Source organism: Macrobrachium rosenbergii, chromosome 36 (genome assembly GCF_040412425.1).
Source record: "Macrobrachium rosenbergii isolate ZJJX-2024 chromosome 36, ASM4041242v1, whole genome shotgun sequence".
Classification (NCBI taxonomy): domain Eukaryota; kingdom Metazoa; phylum Arthropoda; class Malacostraca; order Decapoda; family Palaemonidae; genus Macrobrachium; species Macrobrachium rosenbergii.
In genome coordinates, this window is record NC_089776.1 from 13,868,302 (window position 1) to 13,887,490 (window position 19,189).

A 19,189-nucleotide genomic window follows, 5' to 3' on the forward strand; every position below is an offset into this window, starting at 1 on the left:
GTCACCCATTTGCATGCTGTACAGTACCAAATTATATGGCATCTGAGTCTACACATATGGTCATGCCTGTCATGCAAAACCTCAGTTGTAGAGACCATTTATTGTTTTTGTGGGAATGGAACTTACAGCTTCATCATGTTTACCAACCAACAGCTTTATAGTTGTGAAGAAGAGCAAAGAGGGGTTGAAGGGGAAAAAAATAAGGAAGTACAAACTATACAGAATTGCTGAATGGAATAGAAATATAAAGAAAAACTGAAGGATTCAATTTGAGATGTAAAGAAAAAGGTATTACTTCTCAATTTCATTTTATGATGCTTTATTATACATTGAGTGAGACCTTTGTTTTACTACAAAGTGCTGCTAAGACATTGCTTTTGCCGCCTTTTGTAGTTCCAGGTGTTTCTCAGGGAGGTGATGTAGGGATCTTGTGTCTTGTTTTCTTCATGGATTTTAGAAGCTTGGTAGTTAGCATAATGCACTGATTGTTTCCTCTAAATTTTTTGCATCAGCATTGTCTATTGAAAGTTTGTGAAATGGACTATTGGTGCTCATCAGTTGATTAAATTCTGTATAGCTCATACAAGCTGTACAATGAAACAAACACACATCCAGTAATTTAAAACTGTAGCTTTTAGTACATACTCAACGCCATCTGTTTTCCCAAGATGTGCATGATTCTTGTATGGCCACTTTGTGAAATTCATAACTTTCTCCTGAATTGGGAGTCTAGATATGTGTACCTTCCATATAGCAAATTGTCATAAAAACAGCATTAGGCCTATGCTCTTCATTTAATTCATAACGTTTATTTAGTATGTCACAGATATTGAGCTTTGATTAATAGGTATTATGGAATATGACACAACTACACTGGACAACTGAAAACACCATTAGATATATAAATTCGGCCTCTTCCTTACTGGTACTGCACCCGAACTCAAAGTAAAATAAGGAGTGAGTATATTATGTGTGAACATGCAAGATTTAAATACATATAAATATTCCCAGGATAAAATCTTTATATTCCACTTGGTTTGTCAGCACTGCCAGTTGATTTCATCTCTTTATCAGCTTCAGCACTCTGGGTACTGAATTTACTCATAGTATTCATTGAAACTATGTAAATAGTCATTAACAAGACCTTGAAAGTCTGCAGGATCAGTGAAATTGGTCATTCATTTTCTGTTTAACTCAAATGACATTGTTGTGCATTGAGTATGGGGTCTGTCTCTCAAGGAAGGGAATTCAAATTTCTTTCTGCTATTGGTAACTTTTTATTTAGTGGAGGACCAGTTTTGGAATTAAAACATAGGTAAAATAGGTGTGTTGTATGTATGCATTATCATATACACAAAATCATTAGGAGCAATTATTTTTGTTAAGGAAAGTATGTGACCATGTAGAAAGTTCTGCATTGTTGGAAATGTTTTTCATGTCATTATTTCAGTAACGTTAATCTTTGGATAGATTTTTTGAAGATTACAGCATCTCGAATATTCATTTTCCTGTAGCTGCATATTTAGGACATATGTATGTTCCAGGCAGTCGTATAAATTACTCGTTCATTTTCAGTATCTTTTAGCATTTTTCTGGATAAAAATAAGATGGTTTTACAGCATCATAAAGTGAAATTGTGAAATCGAGACTTTCGTAGTATATTGTATATAAGGAAATTGCAGAAAACTGATTTTACATTTTATAGGTTCAGGCTATCATCTGAGAGCCACAGTGGAAGTCAGTGGTTTGTGCATTATACAGAAAATGTGTAAATTCGAAACAAATTTCATGTTTTGTAGATGCAAACCCTTCCTTTCCATTACTTCTTTGGTAAGTCACTGGTCCCTACTTTATATTGAATACATGCGGTTCCCTAAATTAAATGAGTATGAATACATACTGCTTCACAGCTAAACTGACTGCAAATTCAAATGATATGTATCATGCTGTGCTAGTTGTTGATTATTTAATGTTAGAAGACATTAAGAACTGAATGTCAGTAAATTACAGATGATTGATTTTTTACCAGATACTCTACTCAGTAATGCTGTAATTTTCCTTTTATTTTATGCCAGTTTAAACTGGAATCGTTATTAAAACAAGAAGATCTCTGAGTTTATTGTGGCTTCTTTACTAATTTAGGAAACATAAAAAAGATAATTTGTTATCTTTATGGTAGTTCCTCTGTCTTCCATGTTAAGTACCAAAAGTCAGTCTGTCATATAATTTGATATTTTCCTTTTTTTAATGTGTACAATCATTTTATAGATCTGTAAGGTGTACAAGAGAAGTATTTCATGCATGCTTAAGATACCTAAGAGAAACATACCACCCTTTCAACTACTATTGGTTATCCCCGGGTTGTTTTAAAGGTTTGCACCACCATAGATGGGGAAAACATTAACATTTTTTGAAATGGAAACTATGCTGCTGAGTTTAGTTTACGAATGTATTCGTGGCCACGAATTGTCCTTAATGCAGTTGTAATGTGTTGCTGGTCATTTGAAATAATGAAAGCAAAATTTGTACAAGAATTTAGAAGATAGAGCTTGGAAATGCAAATTTTCCTATATGGTGACTGTGATAGGTGTTACGTAGCGAGGTAACCTTTCCCAGATTTTAATGTTGCAAAAATACGGGATGAAAATAAGCTAAGTTCGTCCACTAGAATAATAATGTGTAGTATAAGGCAAAGTGTTAAAGTATCAGAAACGCCTTCAGTGAAGATTGAAATATGCTGCAGGGATTGTGTGGTGATGTTTTATTCAGGTTAGGTGATTCTGCATAAAACTGTAAAATTTGTAACATGTCAAAGAGTTCTTGTATATTGTATGAGGATGAAGAATACAGAGGTTATTAGAAGAATGTGAGATGAACGCATTCACCATTCAAAATCCACACTTGTATTGCCTCTTCATGTTTATTGTAAGGTCGCTCATCAGAGCGCTGTTTTACAGTTAAGTCTCCTTCAGTTGTTCATGTAATACTTGGTGATGTTTCTTTGTTCCTCCGCAGTATACAAAATTTATTTTATGTGAGCTTTTTCTGCTGGTGACATAAAGTAGACCATTCAAGATCGATGAAAATTACCAGAAAGTAGGGTGTCCCCATGAATTAGAAGTGCCGTTGGGTCAACCGCTGTAACTCATCAATCATTAGTTTTTGTGTCTCGCTGCTTTGCAGATATCTTGCTAGAGCAGTTTGCTAAATTGTTCTTAAGGAAGACCGTATGGCATGACTGCGTCTTCATGTCTCCATCTGTTCTACTTGTTGGACTTACTTGCTTCCCTGATCATCTGTCTTGGTAATTCATGGGCAGAGAATCCTTGAAGCCCATTGTTCTACTTAAAGAGGGAGAGGGAATTCCTGCATTTCTAACGTGCTTTCCTGGTTCCAGTTTTGCAGACAGGCTGCAGTCACAGAGCGAATGGTGATCAAGCCTTTCATAATATTTTGGAGAGTCTTATATAGACACATTATTGTTCTGAAGTCTGCAGGTTTCTGGTGAAGATGTGATTATGCTGAGTATATGAATTTTTCTTCCTAATAACTAATGCAAGTACAGTATTTTAAATACTCGCTGTTCAGGGTTGTTTAACAGTTAAAATTTCACAAAGGTACTGTTTCTGAGTCAGGTTCCTTTTGTATGTCATTACCGTCTTCCTTTTTCACAGATTTGGATGAAATTTAGCAGATGGGCTATTTCTTCCAAAATATTTTTGACTCAGGCCAATTTTTCAAGGTTATGGGGCCAGAATTTTTTTTTGTAATACTGCATTCTGTTTTTTCTCTGATTTTGAAGAAAATTAGTAAAGTAGTATATACCTTGAAGGATATTGGTTACTGTACTTTTGCAAACACTTTATCATTATCTATTTTTCAAGGGCACTGGTCAGTTTGAAGGTCAACATTTTATTTTTCTCTGATTACCTTGTTTTGGATTATTTTTCACAAACACTTTTTTACCTTAAACTATTTTTCAAGGTCACAGGTCAATTTAATTTTTGAAGATGTAGTTAATTACAAAAAGACAAAAAGATACTTTGTCTCCTTCCATTATTCTTCAGAAATACTAAATTTTCCCATTACAGTATTGTGGTTTTTTAATGAAGTCAGTGTAATACAGTATGCTTTTATAATAAATTGTAAAGGTTTTAAACTCATGAGAAACTTTCATCTTCTGTGCTGATATAAAAAAAACCTGTGCAGAGGTTTTAAAAGTCAGGACAGCCTAAGCTGGTGCTCGCAAACCTTGAGCTAAAGGCTGGAAATTCAAGTTTTTTCTTATTCGGAAGAAACTTTTTGATAGATACTTTAGGAGCTGGCAGTTATTCCCCCTCCCCTCTGGCCTCTTTAACCTTGATCTGTTTTCAGGTCACAGATCAGTTTAAAAGCCCAGATTTGAGCATCCTTGCTAGATCTCAGATAAGTGTGATCGTTAAAACATCTCTGGTCTTCAGAATCTTTGTCAGGACATATAACAGTTAAGTGTGGAAGGTGAAATGGCAGATGTGAAATGGCAGCCTTTGTTTGGTTCTGAAGGTGAAACAGCAGCTTATGAAGGGTTGGGTACTGGAACCCCTCAAAAATTTTTTCAGTAAATTAAATTCAGAAATGCAACGGCAGCCTTTGTTCAGGTCTGAAGGCAAAATGACATCTTTAGAGGGTTGGGTATTGGAACTCATCAGAAATGTTTAAAATGATTTTATTGTTCCTCAACATTTAAAATCCATCTTTACTTGTGAGGATCATCCGATGGTAGAGTATTAACCAACTTCACTACTGTATAGTGAGACTTTGGCTTCCAATCTTTTAGACATTCCTCACCCTCACTGTAACCACAGTTTGATGATATCCACCCCGTTGTTTCTGTCCGTGGATTTACGATGGTTTCACTTTTAAAAGCAGCAGCAGATAAAGTTCACATAAAAAATGGGTTTTGTGTAACTGTGAGACACTAAAATTATTTGAAAAGGATCTATGTATTGTATGGTTTAGCCAGTGCCTGATTTGATACAAGGGTGTTCATATTTTGAAAGTAGAGCATGAATATTGAATGATATTAGAATTTTGGTTGAGTACATTTTTTAAAAATGAAGGCTTAAAACAGTTGTTGTATATATTTTGTTGTGTACCATATTCAGTTTTCACAACACCTATGCTCATGTTATTCAATCAACAGTGGAGAAAACTGGGGCAGAATTATTTTATTCAGGGTTCTAAGTGATTTGAGTCTTGACTTGTTAGAAAAGTATACAATAAGAACTGTATGTTACATCTTAAAATTTGGGGATTTCAAAGTCAGGCATTTGGCCCAAGAAAAGTTCAGATAACTTTCAACATCTGACATTGAAATACAGTGGAGAAGCAGAAGTTTCTTTGTCAAAGCCCAAAGATAGAACATAGTTTTATGTATAGCATATCATTGTAATTCTTAAGGCGATTATTGTTAAAGTAAGGAAAACAAAGTTCATGCTTTCAGTGAAAAGGTCCTGTCTGATCACTTGCTTTGTTATGCCAGGCAACAATTTCCCTTTGTTCTTTAGTACTGTGTTCTTATTTCAGGGAATTCATATCATGCATTTCCTATGTCCTGTAGAAAGTAGGAACCTCATTAGGTTTGTCTAGAAACCTCTGAAATAGGGAACGGAGTATTTTGCATCAATTTTGTATTTTAGGAGAAATAGCAAATGAAGTGTAAGTAGGGAAGAATTCAATGACTTTTGTATTTCTTTTATTGTATCAGTAATGTTTTTGAGTTGCCTAGTGATGGATGTAGCACCAACGAATAAAGTGTGGTGTATTTACCAAATATTTTTTGAACTGTTGTAAGGAAATTTTTCCTCTTATAAAAAGTATAGATTCCAAGAGTGACCTTTGAACTTATAAAGGAAAGTTAAAGTACAGTAGCACGCTAGAGAGAAACATAAAAGGAACACAGGTTACATAGTAATAGGGGGACAGAAATTAAAAGGTAAACATTACGTTGTAGTTATACAGGCAATCCCCGTTTGTCAGCGGTATCAGTTAACGGCATTTCGGTTTTACAACGCTTGGCTAACAACGTTGTTACCAGATTTTCAGCTCCGGTAACTGATTTTTGGCGCCAGTAAGTGGTTTATCGGCATCAATAGGCAGTTTATTGGCGTATAAGCAAATTTTGGCGCTTGTAAGTGGTTTATCGACATCAGTAAGCCGTTTATTGGGGCCGATCGGCAGCATCTTAAACGCCACTTATTACCATGAAATTCAATTCCATTATTTTCTTGGTTATCAATCATTTCACTGCACTGGAATTGACAAATGCTTTCATAGTTTTACCACCATTTCTGATCTATTGTTAAGTGATAAAATGGCCATATTAACTTCAAGAGAAACTACAAAGATACCATTGTGTTGTTATGCAGAGGAATTTTAATTCAGTGTTCAAGAACCTAAAGTCAGTGTAATCTTGCTGTCTTTATTACAATTTATATAATCTTGTTGTACAAGTAAAATGTTTTTTGAAATGAGTACCTACCACATTTTTCATTAATATACTTTGAGCAAGTTTGATGTTTAGCATGTGAATGTTGAGAGGTTTATAGTTTTTATGAAATAGTAGACGTTTGCCTCTTTGACAGGCAGTGGTCTTGCTACAGTAATTGTTTTCTTACATCCAAACAGACAGTAACTTAAGTGCAGTAAGATTCTTGAAGAAAAGTCAGATGTCATATGAAGCCATTACTCTTGTTAGGAACAGTTTGCTGTCTAACCTTGTTTTAAATTATTGAAACAAATCATAAAAATATAATGAAGTTTCCATTCGAGTTCAAGTATATTGGCCATTAAAGTTTCTTATGCTGAATTGCCCTGTTGCAAGCATGATTATCAGTGATGCATCTTCTTCTAGTACGAACTGTGTATATCCTCCAGGATGGTTTTTCTCAAGTATTCACTTGTCAGTGCTCTTGATTCAGGGTGACAAGGGGGCTAACAAGTTACGATACAGTTCCTGCATTAGTCTGTAGGCAACACTTCTGCAGTAGTTGTTTAGCTAGATTCGGCAGCTCTTTTGAAAGCACCTACAAGAAAGACTCTTAGTAACATTTTCCATCTTTGTACTTTATGTGGATCCATACAAAATTTACAGAAATTCTTTTCCCTAAATGTAGGCCTCTTGGGGGCTGTCCAACTAATCCTTTCCGCAGCTGCCTCAGGCTGTTTGATGCAGCTGATGATATGAAACAGTGAATGCAAGAAGTCACTAGAGTAAGAGATACTTACCAGAGAGGAATGCTCAGGACTCCTTTCTAAATACTGCATCATTGTGAGGCATCTATGATGAGTAAAACAAAAAGTTTTAGTTTTATGGGTCACAGAATTCCCTAAGGTTTTGTATGTTTTAACCCCATAAATTAGTTGCAGATTTTCCTGTTATTTTAGATCATAATTTAACATCAGTGATGTAATACAGAACTATACAGTACATTTGATATAATTTATTGCCAGACTAATTTATGGAAGTGTCTTTGTCAGATATCATTCGATGTTATGTGCACTTTTGTAGGTAAGATTTATTATAAAATTTGCTTGCGATAGGTCTTAACCTATTTTCCATTTATGAGACAAACGGGTGTTTGAGTGTAGTACTCATTCTTATTTGTAAAATGTCCTTATTATGAGAAGTCTCATCTTCCTAATACCATAAAAGTTGATCATCAACTTATATCTTTAAAATAAGGAGAATTTTCGTGAAGGTGACCTTTGTTAATTTAGTTGCTGAAGTGCAGCTTTGCAGTAATTTTCATAAATGAAAAACGAGCACTTACGGTTAAAGATTGAGATAGTATGACACTGAAGCTTCTTGTTTAATCATCCTCTTGCTATCTTGAGAAGAAACATACCTGAAGACGACAGAGAAAGAGAGTTTAGTGTGATGAGTTTTTTATGATTTCGATAGTTCTTGAGTATGGATTCAGATCTAAATGAATACTTAACTAGGTACAGTATATACATCTCAGTGTTGTATCTAATGTTGTTGTTACTGTGGTTATCTTTCAAGCAACAATACTCTTCTTACCTTGTATCGAGGAAATGATACTGATGTTGTTCGGTGCATGTTGTTTTGATGAATGAGCAATAGTCAATAGAAGTCAACTCTGTAGAGCAGACTCAAAGTTATACATTTTTAATGTCAAGATATGTGTACAGTATATTTTAAGGGGAACAGTGAGTATTTACAGTGAACAGGAAAACTATTGTTTTTTTTTGCAGTTAAACAACTTAGCTCAAATCTCATAGATAGAATTTGAATACATTTTATAAGTCACATTTTGACTTACGATGACTTTTACAGCTCAATAAATATTCAAGGGATGTTACATGGCAATACTCTTTTACAGTATTTATTTATGTTTGGTTTGTAAAAGTTGTATGATAAAATGGTTATGTTGCCTAGGTTTGATGACATAGGACTACTTTTAGTTTTATGAGGTTGGAAATTACGTTAAGTTAGCTATGAGGATACTCATATGCTTAAGAAATACTGCACTTGCCGTTTGAGGCTGGCATTATTTAGGAGTTAGCTTTAGGAGACACTAGAAGTCTTGCAAAATACTAGAGACAGCACAGTATTTCATTTCACAAACTTTGAAACTGGAAATTAAACAACAGCACAACCAGGTTTCCTGATCGTGTTCTAACAGGACAGATTTAAAGACACATTATGTTAAATGTAGATTATGTAAAACTGCAGCAATAGGTAATGACACTTACTGACATAAAAGACATTTGCTTTTAGTCTTAGGAAAATAGCTATGTACTTACATAGGATGCACACTGTATTAGTACGAAGCAACTGTAGCAAAAATATAATAAAATTACTGTTATAGTATTTATGTATGCAGATTCTGATACGCTAGCGAAAGCTTCCTCTTTTTGATGAAAATACAACATATCTTTTGTTCATGAAAATTTTGGCTTCTTGAATCTCAAAGGATTTCTTAATACTAGGTAATTACTTCATGTTGCTTTTGTTTAAATGTGGTGGAAATTTCTGGTTTTATTATACTGTATAGTTTTGTAACTTTGTTCTTGCATACAACTTTTTTGTGGTCCTTTACTGACATACTAATGTTGGAATTGAGATAAATTATAATTTTTTGGAATTGTTAGTTTCTGATTCCACTTTCATAATTTACTGTTATTTTTTAACCAACAACATCACTCCATATGTTTTCTGACTTACTTTTAGGTAATGCTTCTTCAAAGCTTATTACAATTTACAGTATCGCCATTAACTCAAAACACTTTTTCTAATTTTAAGAATTGTGCAAAATTCAATGTGATGTTTTCATAAAGTCCCAAAATAGAGTATTATCAGAAAGCATAGGCTTACCCTCACAAACGAGCAATTGTCACGAACACAAGATTTAATTTTATGTAATATAGATATACAAGAAGCGCTTGCATGTATTCAGGACATCTCGGAATACTTTATAATGATTTTATGTACAAGGAAAATTTGAATGTGGATAAGAATAATTCACAAGTATCAGCCAACAATAATATTCTGCTTGCTTAATTTTTGGACATTGGACCACTCAAAGGAAATTTGCCACTGCAGGTGAAAAGCATAGCTATCCTAGACATTTTTACTCTCAAGATTTCGCTTGTGTCAGTTGTGCATTTTTAGAGTAGATGGAACTTTATCCTAAAGAAAGGAATATTGTGATGTTAACATTGTTTTATATATTGCCTTCAGTAATTGATGTTCTGAAAAAAATTACAAACTATTGATTGACCATCTATATATTGTTTGTACAACATTAAATTTTAAATATTCCAGTTTAAAAAACCAGACTTGTCGGTGATCTGTGGCCATGTTCATCCAACTGACAGTGACGTCGCTCAGAGCTCCTTGCTTTTATATATTGCTAATGTTCATTGTATTAAAAGAACTATTATTAATTTTGGTCTACCTAAACCTCCTTCAGCATTAGGACTGAAGTATTGATAGAGGATTTCAGTTTGTTAATAGTAAATGAGTTAGACATTGTTGAATGTGACCATAACAGTATATGGTTTGATCTCATATCATCTGATTGCATTAGTTTTTATTTAAATTAACAGTCACTTAGGACAAAGAATTTTGAATTTTGAACCTTTCGGATAAGTAACAAAACCCATTAAGTAACAAAGACCCTAAATTATAGCCTGCATTTGAAAATTTTCCAGATACCTTACAACTAACAACAATTCCTTATACAGTAGTTCCTAACCTAAATGAACATAATTTAAACTTAACATTTAAGAGATATACGGCCTATAAAACTATATCAGAACCAAAATGGTAGCGTAGGAAAAAACAATCATGATATGGTAGCTGGTAAGGAGAGTACAGTAGTCTGCTAAACTGAGGTCCGTCAAGTTGAGATGTTGCTGTACAGTACCTTTTAATGCATCGACACTGGCAAGTTTGTGTTTTGGAATTTTTTTTGAAATTGGTCTGTAATTTGACATCTATGTGAAAACACCCTGTACCTCTTCAAACTTAAAAGTGTAGTGAAATCTTTCAATTGAAATTCTGGCCTTAAATGTGACCTTCAAGCTACAAAACTATTCTAAGGAATTTGTAAAATTTACAATCCCCATTGGTGTAAAGGTGTTGATTTTCATTCATAGTGGAGGATTTTGTTTTGTAGAAAGAACAGTTCCTAAATTGCATTCAGTTCCTGTTAATACTTGTGATTTGAAGAGTTGGTCCTATCACATGGTAGTAGGAGTTAGACTGTTAAAAGTATGATATTTGATTTTTGTGTTGTATTAAAGTAGGTTGAACTGTTTACTTATTGTTTATCATTTTAGTTAGTCAAACCTGATGATTCAGTTAATTTTGTTTGTTCAGCCCATTAGCATGTTTAGACTCCTTTGATAAGTTCATCTTTCTATGGTCAGGTTGGTAGTTTTAGTAGCAGTTCATTGATAGGATGTTGTATTCTAACGACCTGTGCTAAGATTTGGTAAAACAGAGCAAGTTTATTTCTATCTGGTGCCTGAGATAGACACAGCTTTCCAATATAAAGCCTCTATTATGGAAGCTGCTTTGTAGAACTGGAAAGTTCTGTGCAATGAAATGTCATTGCAGAAGACCAACACTGTTATGGGAAAAGTACAATAGTAATATTTTTCATTTGTTCATCCAGGTGTATTGTAAGCTTTCTTATCTTAATTGACAAAAACTATAGACTCCCTTCGCCATGTGATAGCATCATCAGTCACTGTGAAATGTGTCTTGGGTCTGTTGAAGATTATCCAAACATTTCTTAGTCCTTCAATGGTAGCATTTTCAAATTTTGAAATCTCTTCTATAAAACTGTCTGCTAAACTTTCCAAAAGATCTAGATTAATTCTGTAGAAGATAAGAAAACTTATTGTTTTTGTTATGTGTATTTTGATGGTTAAAATTCCACATTTATATCAGTAGTAATAGTTACTGTTCTCATCAAATAAAACTTACTTGAAGTAACCCCTTTTCAGTCATATTACCTTTCTATACTAACAGCGATCCAGAGAAAAACATAAAGAAACAGCTACCACAACTTTGGTGCACTCGTGAACATTAGCCAAAGGGAAGTTAATTTTACTCGCATTTCTTATACTAGTACTGTAACTAGTGGAGTGACTTATGTAGCTTTTTACCAGCATAGTTTCCATTTGAACAATTCATGAGAAAAATGCCTTTTTCCTAAAAGAACAGTTCTTATGCATTTTATCTTGGTGGCATGAAATTGACTTCTCATTGTAGCCTTTTTTTTTATTTCTTTTCACAGTAATGGTATACTGTAATGCCAAGTAGAATAGAAGGCTTTGTTTTATTTTTTTTTAATACTGTTAACTTGTGAAAGTTGTTTGAAATCGCCTTAACTTCCTTTTTTTTTTTTTTTTTTTTTTGAGTTTTCCAAATGTATAAGAGTTACAGGACGTTTTGTGTGGTTCCTGGTAGTTTAGGCTTTCACACTGTTGAGGTAAGTTAGTTTGTACTTGATCGTACAGTTCGCAAATCTCTTATTTTACTCTTTGTTAAGTGCTTGTATTGTGAAAGGTTAATAGGGGGAAAAGTGTCATTTTTGGATGAAACAGACTGTGCTTAATTCTCTTCAGGAAACAGACTGTGCATAAGTCTCTTCAGGTGAATATCCTCAAAGATATGGAGAGCCTTTTACTCACTTTATCATTAACAAAAATTTATTTCTTGCCAGCTGAGCTAGTGAGCAGGTCTGCTTGGTCAGCGATTTTGAGTTTTCTTCTCGTATGCATTCATTATTTAAACTAAATTACCACGCCTTGCTTCTTTCTTGTTCCTTTTGATAGTGTACAAATAGACAAGCAGTGTTGTATGCAATCTGTGAGACTTATTTGTTTGGTGAGAAAAGGTTGGATGTAAGGTTTTGCGAACAGTTTTCACAATGTCATACTTGATGAGATATTGGTTGCATGTGACAGGTGCCCCCTAGCAACCCCCCCCACACTCTAACAGGCTCAGCACTTTGCTGTATAGTGGTAGAGCTTGCTTGGTAAAAAGAAGAACTGTGTGATGGCTGTAAGCAGATTTTTTTTCTACACAAGCAGGCTCTTCCATAGTGTCAAGGCCAGTTTTGGGTACCCTGGCAGAGACCAGACCTCTTGTTTTATACATACACAGGCAGTCCCCGGTTATCGGCAGGGGTTTCGTTCTGAGGGTGCGATGATAACCGAGAATCAACAATTTTCGGAGCTTATTGGCACTGAAAAGCGCCGATTTTCGGTTATCGACACCTCTGTTAGGTATGTATCGGTGCCGATAAGTGGAAATCGGTGATTTTCAGTGCCGAAAATTGCTGATTTTCGTCGCTAGACAAGCGCCATAAAACTGGATCGCCGTTAACCGGGGACTGCCTGTATACAGTATTCTGTTTTCTCTCTTCCTATTCTTTGTCTCCACTGCTGTGCCACTGATAGCTACTTCCAGGACAGCATTCAGATTTAGATCATACGCTGGTTTCAGTGGAGGTTGGCGTTGAAGTCATGCCCGTGATCGGACTTTTTGTCGTCGGACATTTCGTCGCTGAACATTTCGTTGGCGGATATTTCGTTCCACAAACCTTTCATCGTTGGACATTTCATCGAATGGAGATTTCGTCGAACAAATATTTCGTCGTTGGACATTTTGTCAAGTGGAAGTTTCGTTTAAGGCTGTCTGTTTCATCTGTGCATCTCCCAACTAACTATTTTATAGTGCTTTTACTAACTCTTAGCAAACTACCACTTACAACTTGGTCTGTTTTAACTTTTTTCACTTTATGGGTTTCTTTTTAAAGGAACTTTTATTATCAGGTAAAAATAAGACTTATTAAATAAAACCATTAAAGATTTTAATTTTGGGGGAATAACTGTGCTTTCATTGGAATATAATATACTTCTTCTTCTTTATCTTCAGCTTTTCCCATCTTTATATGGGGTCGCTGTCATTGGAATATAATATACATTTATTCAAATTATGGTAAAACTTACAAATTGTAAAACTTATAAATTATATGCAGTGGCTTTCAAGTACCGCAGTCTATCTAAGTTTTCTTAGTCATCTGAGAGCTTTTTTAACCTTTTATTAACAATTGTATAGAACAGTATATATCTTTTTAGTAACTCTAGGCATAATACTGCATAAAGCCTGTTGTATGGTTAGTTCTCAATCATTTTGTTCTTTTTTGAGTTTTGTTATAAGGCGAGATAAGTTTGGATGAATGGTTGATAGTCATAGTTGAAATACACGGTGCCAGCCTTCAAGAGAATTATTTGTGTGTGGTATTCCCACCAAGGTTTTTCTCTTACATTCCACATGGAGATATCAAATTGTGGGCTTCGTCACCTTCCCCTTTGTACAGCGCCCAAACAAAAACTCTCAAAGTAGATGAGAAATTCTCCTAAGACGTTAACTGTATCCTCATCTAAAGAAGCCATCAATTCATTAAATATGGTTTGACATCCTACTTTGAAATGTCAAGGCTGCAATGTTTTTGATTAGGAAAGCATTCATTGGATGAGTATACAGTACCGGTTTTGCAGGCCGCAGTGCTGAATCTTTCTCCGAAGGCGCTGACCGATGTGGGAAAAACATCTAGATGTATGAGTATAGTATCAGGGAAATTTTTTCTATGATACTTATTGCAGCTTTTTCAAAATCAACACTTATTGAAATAGGCCCCATAGCACACATTTCTTTAAGTTTAGAAAATATCGTATCATATGTTTCTTGATGTTTTCAACAGTAAAGCCTGAAATTAAGCACTAATAGGAAAAACAAATAAATAAAAACAAGGTGATAATGCTGATATCTTAGAAGAAATCATAATTTAAGGGATGGAATCCTAATTCAAAAGGGACATTATATTCTCGGTTTCATTAAATTTTTCAAATATACCTACTAGGAAGTAATTGCATTAGCAAATATGATAGAAAGAGTCTACAAAATATTCAATGAAAAGTCACTCAGTTCGTATGCACCACCATAATAAAAATCCATGACAGTGCTGATGAGCCAAACCTTTGGGAGAAGAATTATAAATAAACTTTGAGAAACAGATGAGTGGGCACTGTCCTCCACCATTACTAGACAAGGGGAGAGAAGACCTAAGCATAAAATCGAACTCAGAACGCTTGAAATCAAAATCTAAGGCCCAGCTGTTTTTGACTTCAGCTGGATACCAGTTTCTGAAGATATTTTTTTGTTAATGTTTGCAAATAAATACAAGTATATCCAACTTTTATTTAATAATGGTAGAAGAATGGTTCCATGGTGGCCAAGGAATTATTTGTATTCATCAAGGTTCGGTTAAATTGTTAGAAAAAAAAATTTAGTAATCTCTCAAAGCCTTAAAATTTAAGTGGTTATACAATAATAAGAGTAATAGAGTTAACATTTGCAGCTAAACATTAAACTGATTTGTGATAAACTATTAAAAAGGAAAGAAATAATAATCTTAATACTCACCACAGTTTTGAGTATTACTTTGTAGGAAAATTAATGCATAGCACATACGACCTTCAGGACAAGCATGACTTGTATTGTACAACGAGTTCACGATCCAGATTGAATATCCTTAGAAAACTTTATTATTTCAATAACAAGTTGTTTTTCTGCAAAACCATTAATCATATAAAGCCTTGCTCTGTGCAAATGATTTCAGAGATTTGCTAACGATTTCCAATACTGTATGCATGAACTTGATAAGGTTTCAAGGATGAAAGACCCCACTGTGCATGCCTATGTACCAGCACACCAGAAGTCATTCCACATCAGTGTTCTGTGCCAGCCTCAGTTAAGATGAGAGAGGAATGGCTAACAGCCCCAAAACTGTATGATAATGGGTTTGTGGAAAAACTTGTTTTATAGTAAAAATACTGATTTTACGATCCCACTAATCGTAAATAGCGTGAATTGCCATTTAGGAGGAAGACAAAGCCAGAGGCACTTGAAAAAGAGACCATAACACAAGAAGTCTGGATGCTGAGTAATAGTTGTAAATTGAGTAACAGTTGTAAAATAGGTTCCTCCTTAAAGCTGTGGATTTGAAATGTAAATTAGCAATTCCAAAGAAAGGGCAGTCACCACGTATGTAAGGCTTGACTCCAGACACTCCAAGAAATACAAGGCCCCCCCATGTGTGACAGATACATGAGGGATGAAGATCATGATGAAGATGATTGGCCTGTATCCCTACCAAACTGTAGAATGTGGCCTGCCACAATGATCATCCCAGTGAATAAACATTAGTAACATCTCGTAAATAAAATCTTGCAGGTGTTTTGACAGTGCCAAGTGCCTTCTCTAAGTAATGATCCCATAATCCTGTGAAAGACAAAGAATTCTATATTGTTAAAGTATATTGTATGATAAGATAAAACTACTTAGTATTTCAGATTGTGATCCCCACACAGTTTCTGTGGGATTGTGTAAAACCTGACAGGTACAGTGAACAGTAGTGTGTAAGTAGCGTAAAGTCAAGCAGCAATTCAAGGGGACAGAGTGCACAAAATAACACCTTTAGAAGAGGACAAGAAAAATAACCTTAAAGCACAGGTCTAAATTCAAGTTGCAAATAAGAACTGGATCATTATTCAATTGAAGCCCTTGGTATATGTTTCTTTCAAGACAAATGGTATGCTGACCACCTTCCCAGTATCCCCATGGAGCTTGTTGCGTTCCTTTTGAATCCAAAGGACCTGCTCAGATGAGAATTACATTTATGTACTTCACCTTGTGAGCATACCACCTTCCTAATAGTATGTGGAGCCAGTTCAAAAATGTTGTTCTTCCAGGAAGTGCTCCAGTTTACTCCTAAACTCAAAGTGATGAACTGCAGTTCAGTTTCTAAATCAAATACAGTGTTGTAAAACAGAAGGAGTGAGATAAATAAGTAGGAAGGAAATTCGTTTTGGAAGCTTCAATGATAACTATACTCTGTCTTACCAATCCAGAGATACTTTCATATGCATCAGTAGCTTCAAACAAGCGAGAGTGATGATTACTCTGGTTAGAGGTGATAGGTAAAGGATAATGCTTTATGAAGAGTAGAATTATTTACACATGAATGGGAAGGACAAGAGGAAGTGTGAAGGATATCATTGGTATGAAGAAGAAAATGGATTAAATGGAGAACAGACCCCAAGATATACCACCAGACATAGAGAAAGGTTAGATGATTACTGTCTCTGTGATGTAGAGTAAGCAGATTATCACTCACCTGTTTAAGTTAATATGTTGGTGATCTACACAGGATTGTTGAAACTATTGATGGAGAGTTTGTAGATAAGTACTGTACTACACTGAGATATGTTTGGTGGACAGTAGGTGGATGATCCATCATACACAGAAGATATGTGATTTTGAATCGCGCCTTACAATTCGTACTCAATTTCACTTGTGCTTCATCTTCAAGAGTTACCAGTTTCCTAAATTTTTTAAGTGCAGTAGTACTGGAGCCTTTTATCATCATGTTAATGGACAGACTTGACATTTAACTTTACTTTGTACATGTCTTCTTCATGAGCTCTTTCTATGGGGATTAGCTGCATCTGTAGAATTGTGTGCATTAATATTTTGAAAACAAACCTTGTACAGAAGTGGTCGAACTGGTAAAATGCTTCTGTGGAACAGTATCCCCGAGGATGTTGTGCAGTTGGAACCTCAAAAGTTCAAATGAAGATGCAATGCGTTACTAGCCTGATTCAATTTTCCTATTAAGTTGTTAATTTATTTTTTCTTCTGTTAATAACTGATTCTTCTTTCTGTATTTCCAATTACCTTCTGTTATTTCAAATGAACACTGTATATTCTTGGGAAGCTTGAATTTCAAGTCAGTGGTCCCTGTGGGCATGTTCCTTATGAATAGGGCTCATCTTCTGAATAATAATAATAATAATAATTTACTGTAATAATAATACAGGTAGTCTCCGGTTATTGGCGGGGTTCCATTCCAACAGCTTGACAATAAGTGAAAATCACTGATAACTGAAAATCTGCGATTTTCAGCATTTATCGACACCAATACCCAATTATCGGTGCTGATAAGTGGAAATCAGCGTCGAAAATAACTGATTTTTGTCGGTAGACAAGTTCCGAGAAGCCGGACCGGCGATAACCGCACCCACCAATAACCGGGGATTGCCAGCAACAATAATAATAATATGATAATAATAATAATAATAATTGTTGAATAAAATGGCTGCATTTTGCAAATTGATTTTATACTGAGTTTTCTCAATTCTTCTAATAAGTTGCTTTTCCTGCACATCAGTATTGGTCAATAACTGTTCAATGTCCATATTTCGATGGTTGAAACAGCTTATTTCTTATAGCAGAAATTCTTTATTTTAAAGCATTACAGCAGGTTACTGAAACCTGGGATGTAAATTCATAGATTTTCTGGATGGTATTTTTGGTGGTATTTCTTCTTTTTTCTTTTTCTGACGTCTGTCTGGTATTTTTAGTACTTTTTCTGTCGACATGTTTCAACCAGGTCGATGGTCATCTTCTGGATGTTGGGATGAGTCTGGAGAAACGGGGTGGCCTTGGCAGTGTATATAGTGGGTCTCAGATCAGGTAGATTTTTTACTGGCTGCCTGAGGCGATTCTCCTCAAGATGAGACTTCGCACGAGGAGAATCGCTTCAGGCAGCCAGTGAAAAATCGACCTGATCTGAGACCCCCTATATATACCATCACGAGCGTCCTGTGTCTCCAGACTTGTCCCAACATCCAGAAGATGACCATTGAGCTGGCTGAAACATGTCGACAGAAAAAGTACTAAAAATACCAGACAGATGTCAGAAAAAGAAAAAAGAAGAAATACCACCGAAAATACCATCAGGAAAATCTACGAATTTACATAGCAGGTTTCAGTAACCTGCTGTAATGCTTTAAAATAAAGAATTTTTGCTATGAGAAATATGCTGTTTCATCCATCAAAATATGAACATTGGTCAATTACGGTACTGACCAATATTGATGTGCAGGAAAAGCAAATTATTAGAAGAATTGAGAAAACTCAGTATAAAATCAATTACCAAAATGCAGCCATTTTATTCAACAAAACTTGCCTCAAAGAAGGTCTTCTTCCTTAGAATAATAATAATAATAATCTTGAGTGCAGGAAGACATTTCAGATAATTATTTCTGAGTTTATTAAAGTTGAGCCAGTTTTTCTATTGAAAAACTGTAAGAATTCAAGCACACTTGATTCTTTCAGAGGACATCAGTTGATTTCAATTTACGCGATGATTATTTTAATTTCTGTTAGTTATTACAAACAGCTGGCATTGCAGATTTTCACGTGTCTCTATTTCTCTGTAGTTTAACTTGGATTCCTCTCTTTTCAGTGATATCAATACTTCTGTTTCCACTTTCCATGCATTAAGTATCCTTTGATGAACGCATCTCTGCACTAAAGTTGGTCCTTTTTCGGATTGTTTATGACTTAGGTAGTGTATATACTGTACGTATATATAACTTGGAAATCTTGAACACTGCAAGTTTGTGTGGAATATAAATGTAAGTTTACCTTCATTCAATTTTTTGTGTGGGCTTTTTCACTTACATTTTACTTACCAAATTTCTTTGTGTGTTTGTGTGTTGCAGTCGTGAGTTTTAAAAATTCATTTTTGCAGTGGAC

At 34.8% G+C, this 19,189-nt stretch overlaps 1 protein-coding gene across 12 annotated transcripts in view; it reads left to right on the top strand.

Annotated features, from left to right (window-relative positions):
- LOC136856639 (plasminogen receptor (KT)) overlaps positions 1-19,189 on the top strand; it is a 59,338-nt gene that overhangs the window by 17,124 nt on the left and 23,025 nt on the right. For 4 of the 12 annotated variants that reach the window (XR_010858439.1, XR_010858440.1, XR_010858442.1 and 1 more), the window contains exon 6: positions 18,897-19,068. The exons of the other annotated variants lie outside the window; for them this stretch is intronic. The gene's annotated coding sequence lies outside the window, so the exon portion shown is untranslated. The remainder of the gene's footprint in view (positions 1-18,896; positions 19,069-19,189) is intronic. 12 annotated transcript variants of the gene reach the window in all.